Source organism: Dipodomys spectabilis, unplaced genomic scaffold (assembly GCF_019054845.1).
Source record: "Dipodomys spectabilis isolate Male_0828 unplaced genomic scaffold, ASM1905484v1 ptg000158l, whole genome shotgun sequence".
NCBI lineage: Eukaryota > Metazoa > Chordata > Mammalia > Rodentia > Heteromyidae > Dipodomys > Dipodomys spectabilis.
This window is the reverse complement of record NW_024870835.1, coordinates 5,788,941-5,808,401: the sequence shown is the minus strand read 5'-3', so window position 1 is coordinate 5,808,401 and position 19,461 is coordinate 5,788,941. Positions and strand designations below refer to the sequence as shown.

General features: G+C 36.2%; 1 protein-coding gene and 1 non-coding gene across 2 annotated transcripts in view; one reads left to right on the top strand and one right to left on the bottom strand.

Moving 5' to 3' along the window:
- Window positions 1-19,461, top strand: part of Sh3gl2 (SH3 domain containing GRB2 like 2, endophilin A1) — a 195,773-nt gene that overhangs the window by 128,417 nt on the left and 47,895 nt on the right. The gene's annotated exons all lie outside the window — the stretch shown is intronic.
- LOC122118990 lies at window positions 13,070-13,175 on the bottom strand. Its single transcript, XR_006149483.1, has one exon. It is a non-coding gene; the product is annotated as a U6 spliceosomal RNA (small nuclear RNA).

The following is a 19,461-nucleotide window of genomic DNA, read 5'->3' as shown; positions in this document are numbered from 1 at the left end:
TTTTTTACAACCACTTCAGGATAATAACTATATAATTTTAAAATGAAAGGCCTATCATTCAGATTTATAAATGTCTTTTTTAAAGACTACAAGTTTTGGGTATTAAAAGTATATGCTATGGAAACATACAGCTTCTTTTCTTTTCCAGCTTCATAGTAGTGGATCATGGGAATTCTCAGCCATATCCTCTATATAAATACGTGAATGAGTGTGATAGTACATGAAAATATATTCTTTAATAGTAATGGGCATTTAGTATACAATAATAAAAATCTTCATGACATTACACACATTTTATTGGTTCTGTTTCTCTGTAGAACCGTGAATATAATATAACCATGAGCAGGAAAATTAAGACCATGAGGAAACCTCCAGTAGTGATGTCAGTAGTGCTAAGAGGTCAGTAGTGAGGTTTGTAAACTTTCTTCCTATGTCATCCCAGATGATACCTTGCCAGGAAGATAATGAAAAAAAAAATTACTAAGTCATAGCTCACACCTAGCCATGGGGGAAAACCCATTTTTATAAACTTTTAACATTTAAACCATGAAAATTGATGATCTTTTGAATTGAGGTGGACAACAGCACTAAAGAATGAGCAGATTCTGTTCACAGAGGCATCTTTGATGCAATAATTGTTGCATCAGTGAATTCAGCAAGGGAGGAGAGCAGCAGAGACAGTAACCAGAAATGTGTGTGTGTGTGTGTGTGTGTGTGTGTGTGTGTGTGTGTGTGTGTGTGTGTGACTTTTGAGTATATGTTTTTAAGGAAGGCAGAGATTTTTTGATCGTTCATCTTTATTTTTATTTTTTGTAATACTGAGGTTTGAACACAGAGCCTTATACTTGCAAGGCAAGCATTATATCCTAATTCTTTTAGAAGAAAAAAAATAAAGTTCTCATGAAGTATCATGGCTGGGTTGGTGTTCTGAGTCAGTCACACTCTTACCTCTGGTCAAGTGAATATATCTTAAGTCTTATGTTTAAATTTCATGACAATAACTAAGAACACTCCTCTAGTTTCCATGTCCACTTGGAATCATTAGCTGAAGACTCTTACTTTGTAGGTGAGGAATCTGCTGGCATAGAGAGGGTCAAACCCTAGCCCAAGATGACATAACCAACAATAGGTAGGATCGATACCTAGGAAACATGGTTTTTGGGATTTCTCTCTTTATTTAGGCTAATTTAAACTTGATCTGTGTCTGTTAAGATAAGACAAACACAATTATAAAGGTCTTCTACTGAATGATAATTATTGCCATTTTTATACAAAATAAGGGGTTCTCACATATGCAGTACCAAATTATAGGATATGTGTCTATTATTTTCTGGGCTGTATAAGTCTTTGTTGAGTATAATTGACATCCTATTATTGGAGAGAAAACATTTTCTGTATGCAACCATGAACATTTTTTATCTTGGAAATATTATATGTTTATTATCTAACCCTTTGTCTAGAGAGTATGCTGTAAAATATTGATTAATATAAACCTTTTGTTTACCAAATGGTTCATTAGCACTTATACACCCTGGAGTAATTTCCTTTTTCTTTCTCATGGGGCTGCTACCATAACTATGTATTTTCTTCATCAATTAGACATTTTTTCATGGTTGTAATTTATAACCATATCTGAGAACTAGGATGTCAGTAGGATATGGCAGATGCAAGTGAGAGCTGCAGATTCAGGGCGCTCTAAATAGAATTGCCTGGTACTTTGTGTTCATTTATTATCTCAGGTTCGCTGATGTGCTATGGCCACAGCACATCTCTCATATATGTCTTTCATCTAAATCACCTGGTCCAAATAACATAATGTTGCTTGAATTATAAAAGATAAACAGCACTCTACAGTTAAAAGCATACTTAAAACCCATGTACAGAAAAAAAGAAGGAAAAGAGGTTTCCCAGGATGCTAGAGGTAATTTGTTTCACTGGTATAATGATCTTTGTAGTTTTCTTTTATATTCTTAGCAAAGGTTTCATAATGCTCCTTCAAAATCTCATCTTACTTAGTTCTCATATTCTTTTAGTTAGTATTCAGAGAACCCTTTAACATTTCTTGTTTCCATTATTTTACCAAACATGATATTATATAGTGAATGAAAATTGAATAAATTAAGTCTCTGGTTGTCTTATATAATTAATATCACATCACTTTTGCCTTCAATATCACCTACATGAAACATGTTTACAAATTGTTTTTAATAATCACTTTTCTTCAAAAATGCGCAAATGATTTTGTACCTATTTTATACATTCAGTGCTAAATGCAGACACTCACTGTCAGGTCTGGTTGAGACAGAGATCCCAACAGTTTGTTGAGATAAAAACTACTCTTAAACTTTTTTTTTTTTGTCAGTCGTGGGGCCTGAACTCTGGGCCTGGGCGCTGTCCCTCAGCTCTTCAGCTCAAGGCTAGCACTCTACCACTTGAGCCACAGCGCCACTTCTGGCTTTTTCTGCTTATGTGGTGCTGAGGAATCAAACCCAGGGCCTCATGCATGCAAGGCAAGCACTCTACCACTGAGCCACCTTCCCAGCCCCAACTACTCTTAAACTTCTAAAGCATGAAAAATTGTCTCTAGACATTTAGAAAGGTAAGGCGGAATGGCATTTGGATTTTCCTTCATTATGACCTTCTTTCTTCCACCTGGCTGCTTTCCCTCTGCACTCTGAGGGGTCCTGTTACTCACAGGCTCTTCTCATGTACTTTTCTCTGAAAATTTTTTCACCTAAAATAAAAACTTACCTGTATTTCCTTTCACCATATAGAATGTGTCCTTCCACTGCCTTCTGGCCTTTTATGTTCTTTATGAGAAATTATCTGTCAATCTTAATGTGTTTTCTTTGTAAAACAGTGAATAAATTAGTTTCTCCTTAGTTTTTAATATTTTTCTGTGCTTCTAGGCATTTATACTATCTGGAGTTCATTGAGCTCTCAAAAATTAGATTAGTGTTTTTAAGCATCTTTGGAAGTTTCCAGCCATTTTTATGCATAGTTTTTATTTAATGAAACTTTGCTTTACTTGCATAGCATGATTTTACATTAGTTCTTTGAACAAATTGTAAATAGCTGCTTTTAAAACTTCTGTTAATTCCAACATGGAGCCCCACAGAGAAAGTATCTGTGGCCTATTGTCTTGTTTCTTTTGTTATTCTTTGTTCTGTTTTGTTTTTCCTGTGTAAAGGTCATATTTTACCTGGTGATCTTTTTCGTGTACATGTTAATTTTTTGTATATCTCATATTTTGGATTGAAATTTACATTTAGATAGTATAGTATTTCTGGATACTGATGTTCTTCCTCTTTTAGAAGTAGTTTATTGAAGCTGTTGGTGAGTAACTTGCTCATTTGTTTCATGATTTGGCTGGAGTGATTCTTTGCAGTCTATTTTCTCCACACATGTCATATCTGATGTTCTCACTTAGAATTTTTTTTAAAATAGTCATCCATCTATTAGTCTTACTTTCTATATGTCACCCTCATGTCTGTCTAAACCATTTATCAGATTTCAACTGACTTGAGAAATAGGATATGTATGTTTTTCACAGTTAGAGAATCTATAGTTAGTCAAATTTCGACAGGTTTTAGTAGCTGAGAGGTTCCTGAAGTGCAGGGGAACCTTATTCCTACAGTTCAGGAAAACCGGAAGTGTTCAGACCGTGAGAAAAAAGTGAGATCTTAGTTTAAGTTCAGCATCCAAGAGGTCACTCCCACATTACAGGGCTTAATGTTCAGGTAGTATTTGGTCAAAGGTTGTGTTTCTATCCCCTCCTGAGTCAGGAAGACTTACATATTTTTGCTGACATGTGTGCCTGTGCATGTTAATGTGTGTGTATGAGAGAGAGGAGAGAGAGAGAGACTTGGGGGAGAGTCATTTTCACATCTTACTCAGATTACTACTGAGTAAATTAAAATGGATGTGTGTTTTAGGGCATCCCATGGGATGTGTAATCCCAGGACCACTCATTGAATATCTTTCTCCTTCTGTATTAAATTTATGATTGGCCCATCACTGCAAGTTTTGATAATACATTTTTCATGAACCTGCTATCTGTCACATGACTTATTTTCCTACCAAATCTCTATTGTTTTTGACAGTGTCCTTGGGCATGATCTTCTTCCCCACTCTTCCAAATATATTCACAGTCCTCAAGCAGCAGTGTGAGCCTGCCTCTTAAGCAAAATGAAGGATAGAACTTCTTGTGTCACTGAGCCAGAGTTTGGGGTATAATTTGTTTTTCCCAATAACAATCCTGTAGTATAAGTAGTTTTAAGAAGAGTTGGTGGCACTGGTGTTTGTTGCTTGAATGTCTCAGTTTGGACTCTTTCCATTTGGGTGAGCTGGAGTTGGAGTGATCATGGCTCCAGTATGCTGAGCCTTTACTTTTGGGCAGAGGTCTTCTCAATAGTACCTACAAAAGTTGTTTCTGCTACAAATAGTTGAGGATGTTCACATTGAGAAAGATTTGTGGCCTGCCCATTCTCTGAAGTCCTATATGAGATGCTGGGAGAGTAGAAGCACCAGTGTTCTTACCCTGAGGGCATAGAATTAGTGGGGAATGGGGTATAAGAACAAGTCAGAGCTACAGTGCTACGTCCAGTCCTATTCTTAGCAAAGCTTGCATTTTCTGTAAGAAAATTTCTCCATTTTCTATTTTCCCTGAGGAAAAAATTCTCCATATACTCTAAATGTTCTTGTTTCATATTGTAAAGGATTTTTTTCTATATATTATGTGAGTTTTCTATAAGCAGTTGCTGATCTAAAAAAGCTTCCTTTTCCTGATTTTCAGTGCTTTTCTATAAATGTAGTGACATTTGGCTGATCCTGTCTCGTCATTTTTAATCTGCCTCAGGTTGTGCCTTCCTATGACTTGTGTTCCCTCTCTTTAATACTATGAGTACTCAATAAATGTGGATAGATAGAATGAATGTGGATAAATAGAAAAAAATGGATGCATATGATGTGTGGTGTCTATTTTTCTGATTGCTGTAACAAAATACCTATCACAAATAACTTACAGGAAGAAAGATGTATTTTGGCTCATGCTTTGACAGGGTGCAGGTTGTAGTTTCTGGGACAATGTGCTAAGTCAGAACATTGTGGCAGTGGGAGTAAGTGGAAAAGGAACTATTGATCTCAGGGCAGACAGGAAAATGGAGAGAGGGAATAAAGAAAGCAGCCAAGCCATGATACACACCCTAAGGATATGTCCCACTTTCTCTAAATAGGTCCTACCTTCTGCCATTCACCACTTCCAATAGTATTATGAGTCCATCAAAGGTTTAATCCATTCATTAGGCCAGAGTTCTCAAGATTTCTATTCCTTAGAAACAATATCACAAATACCCACTAAGGCATGCTTTGCTTTCAAAGGTTCCTCTCAATCCAGTCAAATTGACAACTTGCTTAACCAACACAAATCCACCACTTGTCAACTTGGTATCCAAGCACATTGATTTAAATCATGATATCTCCACCCCTGCCCATCAAAACATAATCTCAAAATTCAAAATGCACTTGCTGTTGAAGTGCTACAATAGTAGATGTTTTTACTGGCACTAATTTCATATCCATACTCTCCTTGTCTGTAATTTTAAACATGCTTTTTCTGACCAAACTACATGTTTGTTTGTTTTTTTTTATCTTTCCTCTTTATGCTTTGTTCTCAATTCTCACTGTAAATCTAGCTAAAAATGGAAGTAATAACCATATCACAGCTTCCATGCTGATTCTCTCTTGAAATTTCTTCTGACAAATTTTAGTCCACCACTTTTAAATCTCATGACAAGGACAAAATGTAGACAAAGTCATTGCTAGAATATAAATTGAATGACTGTTAGTCCAATTGACAACAGACTCCTATTCCCACCTGAAAATGTCCACATTTATTTTAGCATTCTGGTCTTCTGAGTTGCATGAGAATCACCCATGAATCTCTCCTTTAGTATTCTGGGAATTTTCTTTCCTGCTTCTCCAGATTTTCATATTCCTCCCACAAATGATTTCTAAAGGCTTAAGAACCATGCTGTCAAGTTTAGTCACAACAGTAGCCTTACTGTCATTACCAACTTTTGTGTTGGTTACTTTTTTCATTGTTGTAACAATGCCTGGCATAGACAATTTAATTGAGTAAAGATTTATTTGGACTCTTGATTTCAGAGGGATGACTCCATTGTTGCTTGATCCTGTGCGCTTAGTCAGACCATCATGGTGATAGAATCGTGTGAGGGAAAAATCTACTTTCCTCATGGTGGACAGGAAGTAGAGAGAGAATAAGAAATAAAGAAAGTGAGGTCAAGATGGAGACATCCCCCAGTGATCTACTTGTTCCAAGTCAGCCTTCCCTCCTACCTTTCATCACCTTCCTCCCACCTCACGGAGCATATTATGAATCTACCCTTTGGACAGAGCTCTTAAGGTGTAGTCATTTGAGGAAAGATGGTCATAGCCTCAGATATGTGTTTCAGTCATCTTCTAGGCACATCTCAATCAAATCCAGTGGACAAGATTAATCATCATACTGTATTTAGTAAGTGATATGTAGATTTTTAGTCTGAAGTGTTGGTATATTGAAGATTTCCAACACTGTGAGGCTTTGTATAGATACAGTGGAAGATCTACACTTTGCTGAACTAGCCCAATCATAGGGGGCCAGAATTTTGAAAATATAATGGATGTCAAGAACTACCATCCAGCACAAGTAAAAAAAGACAACCTAGTTAGTACACTGAGCAACAGTAGCAAGAAAGAAATACAAGTGTGCTATGTCTAGGCAGCCTATTGAATGGGGATCATGGAAGACAAAGTAGCACAAAAAGATGTTCAACTAGGCAAAAATAACATGTTCCTAACAATGATGTATGGCTAGGTACCAGTGGTTCACAGCTATACTTCCAAGCTACTCAACAGGCTGAGATCAGAGGATCAAGGTCCAAGAGACTCCATCTCCAATTAATGAGCAAAATGTCAGGCTGGAGATATGGCTCAAGTGCACGCCAGCCATAGGCGAAAAAGCTGAGTGAAAAATATTAATTAAGAACATGAAGCCCAGTGTTCAAGTTCCGGTACCTTTTGTGCACACACAAACACACACATACACACAAAATTTAAATTTATAACCTTTGGATTTACAAAAATTTAGAAGCCTGACCAAAAAAAAATTATGTGAGAGAAGAGGTAGAGAAACAATAATTTTGGTAAATTCTAGGTAGTGCTATAAATTGGTAGAAGTACTTTGGAGAGTAAAGTGGCAATAACTAGATATGTTGAAGATTATATGCATGCATATGTTATGACACAGTAATTTTACTTCCAATCATATATTTAAAGGACATTCTCACTTAAGTGTAGCAGGAAATACTTACAAAGGGATAATTATTGTTGAATAATTTCATAATGGTGAAAACAAATATAGACCAGTTGAGGAAATAGAGAAAACAGTGTTGATATATTCTTTTTAATACATTTTTTATTGTAAAAATACTGTACAGAGGGGTTACAGTTACATGAGCAAGGTAATGAGTACGTTTCCTATCAAGCATTGTTACCTCCTCCTTTCTTTTTCCTCTACCATCCTTTCCCTTCCACCTACACAGTTACACTCTCCCTCCTCCCTGATCCCCCCTCCCTGCCTAAATTGTAAAGTTCATTTTTCAACATAGTGTCTTATACTTCTAATTGTTACAATGGGTCAACTTGTATCCCTATTTAAGCATTCTGTTTTTTCCCTTCCCCTCCCCAAGCTAAAGAAGTATATATACAAGATGCAGGGCACCAACATCAAATACAGTGAAAACAGGGATTATACCATGGGGGAGGAACATACAAAGAAACAAACAAATCACATAGTACTTATAAATACATTAGGAACAATAGCAAGAAAGAAAAAAACCACTTGTGTCCCTATCTTGGGGTTCATTTCACTTAACATCATCTTATCTGGTCATATATACATAATTTTGACCTTTTCTGCTTGTCCCAGGCATGTACTAGTTATTGAAAATAAGGGAAACCATAGGACCTATGTTTCTTTGGGCCTGGCTTACTTTACTTAATATAATTTTTTCCAAGTCTTTCCATTTCATAACAAATGGGGCAATGTCATTCTTTCTGATGGAGACATAGAATTCCATTGTGTATATATACCACATTTTCTTGATCCATTCATCTACTGAGGGACATCTGGGTTGGTTCCATATCTTATCTATGGTAAATAATGGTGCAATAAACATAGTTGTGCTGGTAGCTTTAATATGGTCTTGTTTGTGAACATTTTGGTAAATGCCCAAAAGTGGGATTGCTGGGTCATAGGGGAGCTCTATATTCTTAAAGAATAACAGAGCCAGGCACAGTTTGGTTTTTCCTTATGCAATATTTTAACTGTAAATAATTATCAGAAAAATGCATGCTAACTGAAAGTCATGGATTTTAGATGAAAAACAGCATAGATAAGTTGAAGAATAAAAATCTAAAAAGAATAACATTGCATGGCCATTAAAATGAATAGGCCATCTCTACATAATTATCATGTGTAAATCTGATTTGCAACAAGTTACAGAAGGGCATGTATTATACTGTGCAGTTTATGTCAGGTAACAGACAGAAAAGAAATCTTTGTTATATATGGATAATATAGCATAGGTATTAGACAACCGTGGCCATAGAATCAAGACTAACCTGTGTTCTATTTTTGAATAGCTTGTGCTAAAAACGATGTTGGCATTTTTAAAGTATAAAACAGCAAAAAGAACATATACAATCGAGTGTATTTAATGTTCAAATCCTGAGGTATTTCTCTTTATCCCTTTAAAATGGTTTGAGGATTCCTGCTGTACATATGGTCTTCATGTGAGGGATAGGTGCCCTCAGTCTGGGCTTAATGCAGAGCTCCACCAATCCACCTCCAGTCTCTGAGCCGTGGGAGTTTTTCTCCTATAGCTTGTAACTAAAGCTGTCCTGGATATAGCCTGAAAGTTAGGAAGGAACACATGTCAAGTCAGCCTTCAGCAGATGGGAACACGATCAGCCGACTGAGTACTGTAGTTTCTTCTTCATCTAAGGCAAGATGCCAGCAGAGTTCTATGGGTTCCTTCACAGGGACTCCAGTGCCACATTTCCTAATGTGGAAATCCGCTCTAGAACACACCCTTCCTTCACAAGTTTTGCTTTTCCCCATCCCTTCCTATCTCTTCAAGATCCATTCCTCTGGTTGCTGAAATGGTGACCCTGAGACATGACTTCATCTGTGTCCAAGCTCTGACTTGGAAAGCAAAACTGCCGTAAGGAAGAATGGCCAACTCAGGGGGGATAGGGCCGTTAAAAAGGTTTTGGTTATATTTTTATATCTTATTTCTTTTTTAAAAACATCAGTTACAAAAATGGCATAATACAGTGAAAGCAGGGGTTATACTGTGGGGGAGAGATATACAAAGCAACAAAGAAACCATCTTATAAATTTGATGTTGGTATAATTTGTGGAGGGGATGGGAAAAATTGTTTAAATAGGGATAAAGGTGGGCCCATTGCAACAATGAGATGTACAAGATGTTATGTTGAAAAACGAACTTTACAACTTTGGCTGGTGGGTGGGGGAGAGATGGGAAGGGATGGGAAGGGGAAACAAAGGAGGAGGCTACAATGCTTGATAAGAAATGTACTCATTATCTTGCCCATGTAATTTTAACCCCTCTGTACGGTATTTTCACAATCAAAGAAAAAAGAAAAAATGGCATAATATTAGCTTTTAAACATGATATTGATGTTTGTATTTTCAAATAAGGTGCCAAAGTACTGCATGGAACCCTTCTTTTTCCTTGAGCTTTAATTTTTGAGGAACTTGATAGTAGTGGTTCTAAATCTGGTTTCTACTTAAGGATGTTCATCATGGGGTGACTAAAATTAATTGATGATAAGTTAAATAAAGGTACCTGTACCTAACTAGTGGAAGAGTTGATGCACTGTAGTAATTAAATTCAGATGGGCTTTTTGTCAATTTTTTGCTTGTATTTTGTGGTATAACTTTCCTAGTTCTTTGGTATCTAAAACTTTATGTTATAATGAAGAAATTCTCCAGAGTTTTAAATGACAGATTGGCCATGCTCTCTCTCAGAAAAAAAATGTAAGTGTGAATGGCAAATCATTCAAGAGAAACACATTTTACATGAAACTATAAAATGATTTATTGGTAAAATATCTCTTAGGTTAGAGAAAAATCCCATTGGAGGAGTTTATGTGCTATGTAAGGGGTAAACCAAAACTGAAAAGGAAAAAAAAAATCAAAAGAAAAAAGTATAATAACAACTAAAGCAAAACAAACAAAAACACATTCACTAAACTTACTTAGAGAACAGGATGTTTTTATTAGGAAATTTGGGGCTTGTGGCATGCAGGGTTTCTTCCAGCAAAAACCATATGTTCTTCTGTGAATGCCAGCCTTGCAACAGTCACGACTGTGTGGTCCTGCAACAGAAAGGAAAATGCTGTGTAGCCCTTATGGTAGAAATGAACCCGTTCCCTAAAGCAGCAGCCTTCTCTGATGCTAGGCTTTCATTTGGGCAAATTGTTTTACCCCCAAGAATATCTAGAGTGAAGCTTTAATTCCCAGAGTTCCATTACATTTCTTTCTGCTGTGGACTGAATGTACACATCGTCCCAAATCATGTTGAAACTTCATACTCTGATGGAATATTGTTTGCAGATGGGTCCTTTGGCAGTAATTAGGATTAGATATGAAGCTGAGTGTAGAATCCTTGTAAGGGATTTGACATTGTTATGAAAAGGAAGATGAGGGGGTGGTTTAGCCCATAAGAGCTTTCAGGATCTTGGCTCTGCCATCCTCTCTGTTTTCATTTTGATGGCTCTTCTCTTACTGTAAATTTCTTCTTTTCTGGCCTCTTAAAGTATGTCCAAAGACTTTTGCACCCCTTTCTCACAATGTCCATAGTGCCTGACACATAAAAGTAATACAGGAAATACCTTTCAAGTAAATGAATAGCAAAGATTAGGAGAGAGACAGTCTAATGTGTTGGTGGAGTAGGAGATGTCGTATGAAACAAGTGTATAAAAAAGAGAACACATTGATGGCTTTGTCTGGTTGTTACTTTTAAATAGTAGGCCAAGTTTGACTTGTACACTGATCTCTTTTCCTGTGTTATCAGTAGTCATGCCCATTTATTAAAGACCCAGTTGGGATACTACTGTTGGGACAATGTAGCAAGATGGCTACTAATGTAATTACTTTGATTTCTTGTGGCCACGTACACTGATCTCTTTTCCTGTGTTATCAGTAGTCATGCCCATTTATTAAAGACCCAGTTGGGATACTACTGTTGGGACAATGTAGCAAGATGGCTACTAATGTAATTACTTTGATTTCTTGTGGCCACTTTTGTCCTCATGCTTTTCACCAGTGTGCGTATGTAGTGGGAAATTGAAAAAGGCAAATAATACAGTGACTCTCAAGGAAGATTACATCCAGGTGATTTGAGAAGAGGAATAAAGTTGGGGAAAAAGTAAACAGATGAGTTAGGTTTATTATTACTTCTTGTAATCCAGAAAATGTTCCCCAACAATTTTTAGCAATATATACAATTATGAAAAGCAAGTTAAAAATTTTAAGTGTTTTCATGCATTAGGTTTGCCTAGTGATTATAGACAACCAAATATACCCTTCCTGGGTGTCAGTTTTATTGGGTGCAAATGTGGAACCTGGGTTTTAGTTCTAGCAGGAGTCCAGATACATATTAGACATTAATCTGAGCACCATTGTTTTTGTTCCCTTTAGTGGTTTAACTTAAAGATGATTAATTGTCTCCTTTTTGACAGAATGGTATTTGCACCAAAATAACTTTAGTCTAGAAGAAAAAATAGCATGTTACATTTTCTCTTCAAATTCTTTGCATAGTCTTTTTTCATCATTTTCCTAATTAAGGCCTACCCTTTCTGCTATAAATAGTTCTGCATCAGGCAGTACTTGTATCAGGTAGGGCCCTTCAGAATCTGCTCCCTCTGAAAAACCTGATTTGTTTATAAGCTTTTCATCTGATTAGATGAGTCAGATGAAACCTGCCCACATTATCACGGATGATCTTTAAGTTCTGCAGATTGTGATATCAACAATATATGTAAAATATCTTCACATCAATGCCTTGATATTGTTGGATTGATTAACTGGGTCTTGTTGCCCAATGATGTGAAATGTAAAACTATCACAGAAATAGGAATCAATTTTTTAATTGTTAGATGTTCTAGAACTCTCCAGACCTATAGCCTGACTTTTTTTATATAGAGGATAAACAGGTCTGGGTAAATCTTACAGGGTATTTTTTTAAAAACAGTTAGTAATGAAAGGGGTTCACAGCGAGTTTTTCGTATTTAAAAGCCATCTTGGCCCATACCTTTTCATGTCCATCAAATCATGAGCATTAGATTCTAGACCATTTATTAACCCAATCTAAAATCTCAGATTAAAAATTCAGCCTATTTTTTTTCTTTACAAGCTTTGATTTTTTTTAATTCCAAAAAATTTATGACTGACATTTCAAGAGAACTAAGATAAAAACCTACAAGGTGATGTCATTCCTGCCTCAAGTCAGTCTATTTTTAGCAGACACGATGGGACATTTTAACTTCACTGGCTTATTACAGTAGACTGAAAAAGAATAAAATTCTTGTTAAGGCCAGAAGGGGAAATGTTATGGAAATGCCACCCTTCCCAGCCAAGCTGCCCTCTTAAATTACCCTTTATTTCATGAAGATTATTTGAGGGAGTTGAAGAATAGAGACAACATGAGCTCTTTTAATCTGAATGTCATACATACTTGAAAGCTTTATCTACAAGACAAAAACAAGATACCTTGAAAATGAGACTATAGGTGATAACAATAAAGTATCAAACTGAGATCCAAACACTTGCATGAAACCTGAAGAATAAATTTTACTACCTTCCTTTGAAAAGTATCTGTAATTTATTTCATGGTCTGTGGAAAGTTTTCACTTGCAGGAAATGGGGATTTGAAGGTTTATCATTTATTTTTTCACTTTGACTAATATGTCTTTTTTCTTTTAAACTATGGAATGCTTAACAAATTTCCATGTCATCCTCACACAGGGGCATGCTAATCTTCTCAGTATCATATCAATTCTATTACATGTGCTGTAGGAAAGAGCACAGGTTATTCCTTTTAAACCCAACAAATCAACGCAGGGACAATGGAAGCACTATATAATTAGAATTTTTTGCTTGTCCTTTATTTTCTATTTGACAGGGAGGAAGATAGGCTGGGAATTGGAACAAGGCCAAGGATTTAGCTCATCCAAGTGAACATTTTAAAGTTTTTAGCTTTAGATATTCAATGGCAACTAGTCTTCTCTTGGTGAATTCCTTGAGGAAAAGAAAACAAAAACACTGAATTTTATCTAATAAGAACCTGTCTAAATTTTTTCAAAATACAAATTTTAATTGATACCAACAAATAACCAAATTAGTTCTGTTCAGATAGATAAAAATGTCTGTACACATTTTCTAAAAGAGCTTGAATTCTGGATGGAAAAAATAAATACATATTCTTTGAAATCTGTTTTGAAAACATCATGGCATTTAAGCAATCCAATTTTTAATGACAGCAGAGACAAACTAATGTGAGATTCCCATCCCAGCAAGTGAGTCCACTTCCTTTCACACTTGTGAATACCATCTGGAAAACCATGATCTGCATGTTTTTAGACCAGTACCAAGAGAGTACTGCTAGAATTTTGACTTTCCCCTTTTCATGTGAATATGTGTCCTGGAATCAAATATAGTCTTACAATTTTTTGGTTTGGGTGTAAGTAACAATAAAAGCACTTCCAAGGCAAGTCACAGGACGGCTTTTTTTTTCTGTGCTCAGAGGTGATGATTCCTTAGTACCATACTGGGCTATGGGACAGCTTCCTCTAGGGATAATTACTTCTCTCTGAGATGATTGTTGTACCTTAAGTAAGATTGCTCTTTAATAATCTAGTTAAATTATATTGAGATTTTCTTACTTTGTAAATGTGAAAATAAGTCAAAATTTCATCTTTCATGTAAGTTGCTTAATAAGATTTCATAATATTTTGGTAGAAGTTATGACTGATAGATCATTTTACCTGGGTTCAAACCTTACCTCTGCAAGAAACACACAATACTATTTTTAGTCATGATTGCTGACAATTTCTGAAGTTCTCTTGCACAGAGGATCACAGTTTGAAGCCAGACCAGGCAGAGTCCGTGAGACTCTTATCTCCAATTAACCACTCAAAAGCCAGAAGTAAAAGTGTGGCTCAAGTGATAGAATGCTAGCCTTTTGCAAAAAAGCTCAGAGGCAGTGCCTAGACCCTAGGACTGGCACAAAAGAAAACAAAACACAACAAAAAACAAAATACTGTATTTAGAGATCAAACCTTCACATTCACAAAGGAAATACAGAGTCATTGCTAACTCACAGTTAAGCATTGTGCTTTAATGTATGTGCCATTTTTTTACTCTTAAAATAATCCATTGACATAAAAAATTTTCTCCCTTCTCTGCAATTGCTATGTTAGCTACTAAGATGTCAGACATTTTCAAACAAAAATAGGGAACATGCAATATGATTTTTGTCTTTTTATCATACAGTTCAATTGAGCAAAAGTCCTTGATAATTTTACTCATTCGGTGGTTTTTATTCCGTGTTTTCCAACATTTAGTAGTACTTAGAGTGGAAAAGAGGCTGGGCATGGTTGCTCATGTGTGTAATCCTGCTGGAGACTAGGAGGATTGAAGTTAAAAGCCAGCCCAGACAAAAAGCAAAACTTTCATTTTAGTGAAAAAAGATAGATGTGTTGGAATATGCCTATGATCCAAGCTACACGGGTGGTATAAAGTAGAAGACTAGTAGTCCACAGTGGCTCAGGAAAGAAAATGCAAGACTCTGCTTGAAAAATAACTAAAGCCCAAAAGGGTAGGGTTCTAGATCAAGTGGTAGAATGACTGTCCATCAAGTGTGAAGCCCTAAGTTCAAATCTCAGGACTACCAATAAAGAGTGCACAAGGAAGTCTGATCATTTCCAGCTAAGCGGAGACACCATTGATGGAGACTAATTTTCTCTATGTAAGCAAATAAGAAAAATGCCTTAAGGAACCAGCAGCAAGACACAGTTTCAGTAAATGATCACTGTTACCAAGCCCAAAGGAACACTGCTCATAGTGCTTTCCAACAATGACTCACCAGCCCCCAAGTTACAGATGGAGAAAATAAAATCTGGATGGACATTTAGGACAATTTATAGTATTTGAAGAGTTGAAAAGGAAAATGTATTATAAAGAAGGGCAAAGTTCACACAGTGAATTTGCTGTGTAGAGATGGTAGACCAGTCTTGTATTGAGAGCCGTAGATACAAAGCTAAACAAAGCAAAGAAAGCTAGAGGATTTTAATTGGCAAGTGGTTGAGTGTAAGAGCAAACTTGGTCTTAAGTCAAACCTTCAGTGTTAATAACAAATTCTATGCCTCCATCAGAAAGAATGACATTGCCCCATTTGTTAGGAAATGGAAAGACTTGGAAAAACTTATATTAAGTGAAGTAAGCCAGGCCCAAAGAAACACAGGTACCATGGTTTCCCTTATTTGCAATACCTAGTATTTGTCTGAGTCAAGCAGAAAGGGTCAGATAAGGTGATGTTAGGGAAATGAACCCTAAGATATGTATTCAAATGTTTTTTTTTCTATCATGCAATTGTTTCTAACACATTTATAAGATTATTTCTTTGTTGCTATATATGTCCCTCCCCCACAGTATAACCCCTGCTTTCACTATATTTGATGTCGGTATAATTTGTGGAGGGGAAGGGGAAAAACAAATCATTTAAATAGGGATACAGGTGGACCCATTGCAACAATGAGATGTACAAGTCATTATGTTGAAAACGAACTTTACAACTTTGGTGGGGGCAGGGGAGGATTGGGTGGGGGAGCAGGGGAGGATGGGAAGGGATGGGAAGGGGAAACAAAGGAGGAGGCTACAATGCTTGATAAGAAATGTACTCATTATCTTGCCCATGTAATTGTAACTCCTCTGTACAGTATTTTCACAATAAAAAAAATAACACCTTCAAGGAGATGTTTAATGAGAGATGGTACAGTTTGCTGTTACATATTTGGTAAATGAAATGTGATGCTGAAAAGAATCAGAGTCACTGTTAGAGAACAGAGTGTCTTCTGCCTGCAGGTGACAGATAACTTGGGGGCTGATGAATCATTGTTGGAAAGCAGTGCAGCATCCCTTAGGCTAGGAACAGTGGTCATTTTTTTAAACTGTGTCATCCAGCTGGTTCCCTTTGACATTTTTTCTCATTTACTATATAGAGAAAAACGAGCAGCATAACAAACCACTACTGCAGGCCCTGAATTAAAACTTTTAATCTAAAATTTGGCTCATTGTATCCTCATTATTACTATCTTGAGGATGTTGTGCCTATCCCAGAGTGAAGTGGTCCATTTTGTTTGCCTTACTTTGCCACCCCTTAGAGTATTGATAGCAGTATTCACGAAAGTATATTACAGATCTGTCTGGCAACCCCTTACTGCATACTTGGGAGCAACATAATGAAGACAAAGATGGAGAAAGGCAAGGGTTTTGGTTTAATTGAAATATAAGTGTGTGGACAGTATAATGGAAGACAAGATTGGGAGTTGTATGAAAATGATCCCATTGAGGACCATTAAACTAATTTGTTAGATGATAGAGAAGAATCCATTTTGGAAGTTGTATTAAATATATAGATGATGAAAATGGACATTTGGCTAACTTTTACTGTCCTGTGGGATTCAAATAGCTTTTCCTGAAGTTCATTTAAATAGGCAGTCCATTTTCTCAAATGGCCAGCATTAAATTAAAAAAAAAAAAGCACCACGAGAAAATATTTTATAATGTAGAATTCAGTTTTCAGAACCACTTCATTGAAAAATAATAGCATAAAATAAATGGTGGTAGATAAGGAAAGTAAGAAGTCTCCATTATTGGTCAAATGGGCTCAGGGAGATTATCCTTCTGACCTTGATTCACAAGAGAAGTTTTAGTCATGTGTATTCAAAGAAAATTAACAGAGGACAAGTTGTGTAGCATACTGCTAATGAATGAGTCATTTGTTTTTCAGTCCAATGTTTAATTCAGTGCCTGACATATTTAGATTCTTTGCTACTTGGAAAAGTAGCCTTAGAAAATAATGTAGATATCATTTTTGACTAATATTACCTTCAGCCCCCAGAATATAATTAGCTTAGATTCTGATACTGGCCTAAGTAATTGGTTGATAAATATTTTTTCTTACCTAATTTTCTTATCCCTCTCTCACTATATATATGAAATATATACACATATATGAAGCATATATATGAAACACATGTATATTTATATACATATATGTATATATACATATATATATGTAAAGGCACTGTGTTCAGTCAACTGTTTCTCAGAGGGGCTTTAAATAGAAAACTTGGTAGAGAACAAAAACTCACCTCACTTGATCTCTTTCTCACTGTTTTTCTCCCCCCACTCTCTTTTCCTTCCTCTTTTCCTTGCCACTTGACCCCCCCCTCACCCTTTCACTCTCTCAGTCTTTCACTCTCCCTCTCCTTCTCCTTGTTTTTCTTTTTGGTATACCCATTTTCAAGATTTTGGTGGTGCATTTACTATTTATAAACTAAACAGTTAAAATAACTAATGAGTTGGCCCCATTGTGAATTCCCAAGAGTTAGTTCTAAATTAGAAATGGCCAGTGTATCTCATTTGATATAGTGAGCCAGTAACTGTGGTGCTTAACTATTGGTGCACAAAAAATGGAAGTCAAAACCACTCTCAGCTGAGCAATATTGTGTTGAAAATTTGATATGGATTCTGTTGATTTGGAGGACATTGTTTTATTCTCTAAAAATTCAAAAACTCAATTATCCCTAGATTATCAAATATCTATGATGATATAAATGGAGTCATTTCTCAGTTATTTTGCATCCATTTGTAAATAAAATTAAACATTAATTCATAGTTAATAAACAGTGACCCATAATGATCATTTTTTGACAAAAACCAGGTTTAGAATATAATGAATATTACATGGTGTCAGAGACAATCATGTGGAATGGAGATGATGATTCATTTGAAGTTATGTGGCAAGTATTTATTTATTTTGTAGGAGTTCAACTAGAGTATATCTTTGAGGTCCAGTTTAAAAAATGAACCATATATTTCAGGAGTAAGACAATCAAAAGGCTGAAATATAAAATAAAACTGCCACTGAAAAAAGTGAGAGTAAAATTAGTAGGATAGAATAAAGTTTGGTGATAGGAAATGTGTTATAAATAACCTTGGAATTCTACTAGAATTTAACTTAGAGCATTTCTCATTTCTCTTTCCTGTTTCCAGTTTGGTAAATATCCTTTCATGTGCAAAGAACCTAACTGCTGGGCCAGATCACAATCGGTACAGGCTTTCCACTAGGTAACGCTGTTTCCAGACAAAGTCTGAACATGTGATGATTGCTTAATAGTGGATAATCTGCATCACTAAGGGCATAGGTGATGTGAGAAGGTTGATATCAAGGACCAAGAGTTAATGCAATAAAGCCCCTTCTCCAGATATTTGCATCTAAATCTATTGGAACATCAGGCAGAGACAGGCAGCACCATGGACAGCTCTCTAAAGCTGTGACTGGTGTGACGGGAAAGCCTGGGGATGGGCATAGGAAAATTGCATTTAGGTCCTGGTTCCACCTCTTCTTATCTAATAGTTTCTCATGGACTGGTGGTTTAACTTATGCAGCCGTAAGATTTCTTAGTTCTCAGGGAATTCATATGAAATGATGAATTACAGGGAAAGTATGTGTCAGTGATGCAAATTTATTCATATTGTTTTTATTAACCTTTCAGTTTGAATCATTGACCTTTTCTTAACATTAGAGTGCAGTTTTTTCAAAATATGAAATAAAAATTGAATAAACTGATGGAAGAAACCAGAATGTATTGATGAGAGGTGGGAACTAGAATTTGGTGCATATCTTGTGAGTTTATGTACAAGTTCTTTGTGTGTGTGTGTGTGTGTGTGTGTGTGTGTGTGTGTGTGTGTGCGTGTGTGTGTATGTGTAGGCAGGGGAGGTAACTGGCATTTTGAACTCAGGTCCTCATACTTGCTACATTGGTATTCTACCACTTGAGCTGTTTTCGGCTGTGTGTTCTGCTGATTAAAGATAGATTTCCACTTCCCACCTGGGTAAGAATTGCCTATTTTAGGTTTCATTGTTAGAATCAGATGCCAGCTTGCTGGTTCCAGCTTGCCTCTGTGAAAATTGATTTCTCAAGGATTTTCTGTTAGCTCGACTGGAACCATAATCCTTCCATTTCAACCTCTCCTGTAGCTTAGGATGAAAGGTTTGTGCTCCTGAGAAGGGGTCTTGCAAATGT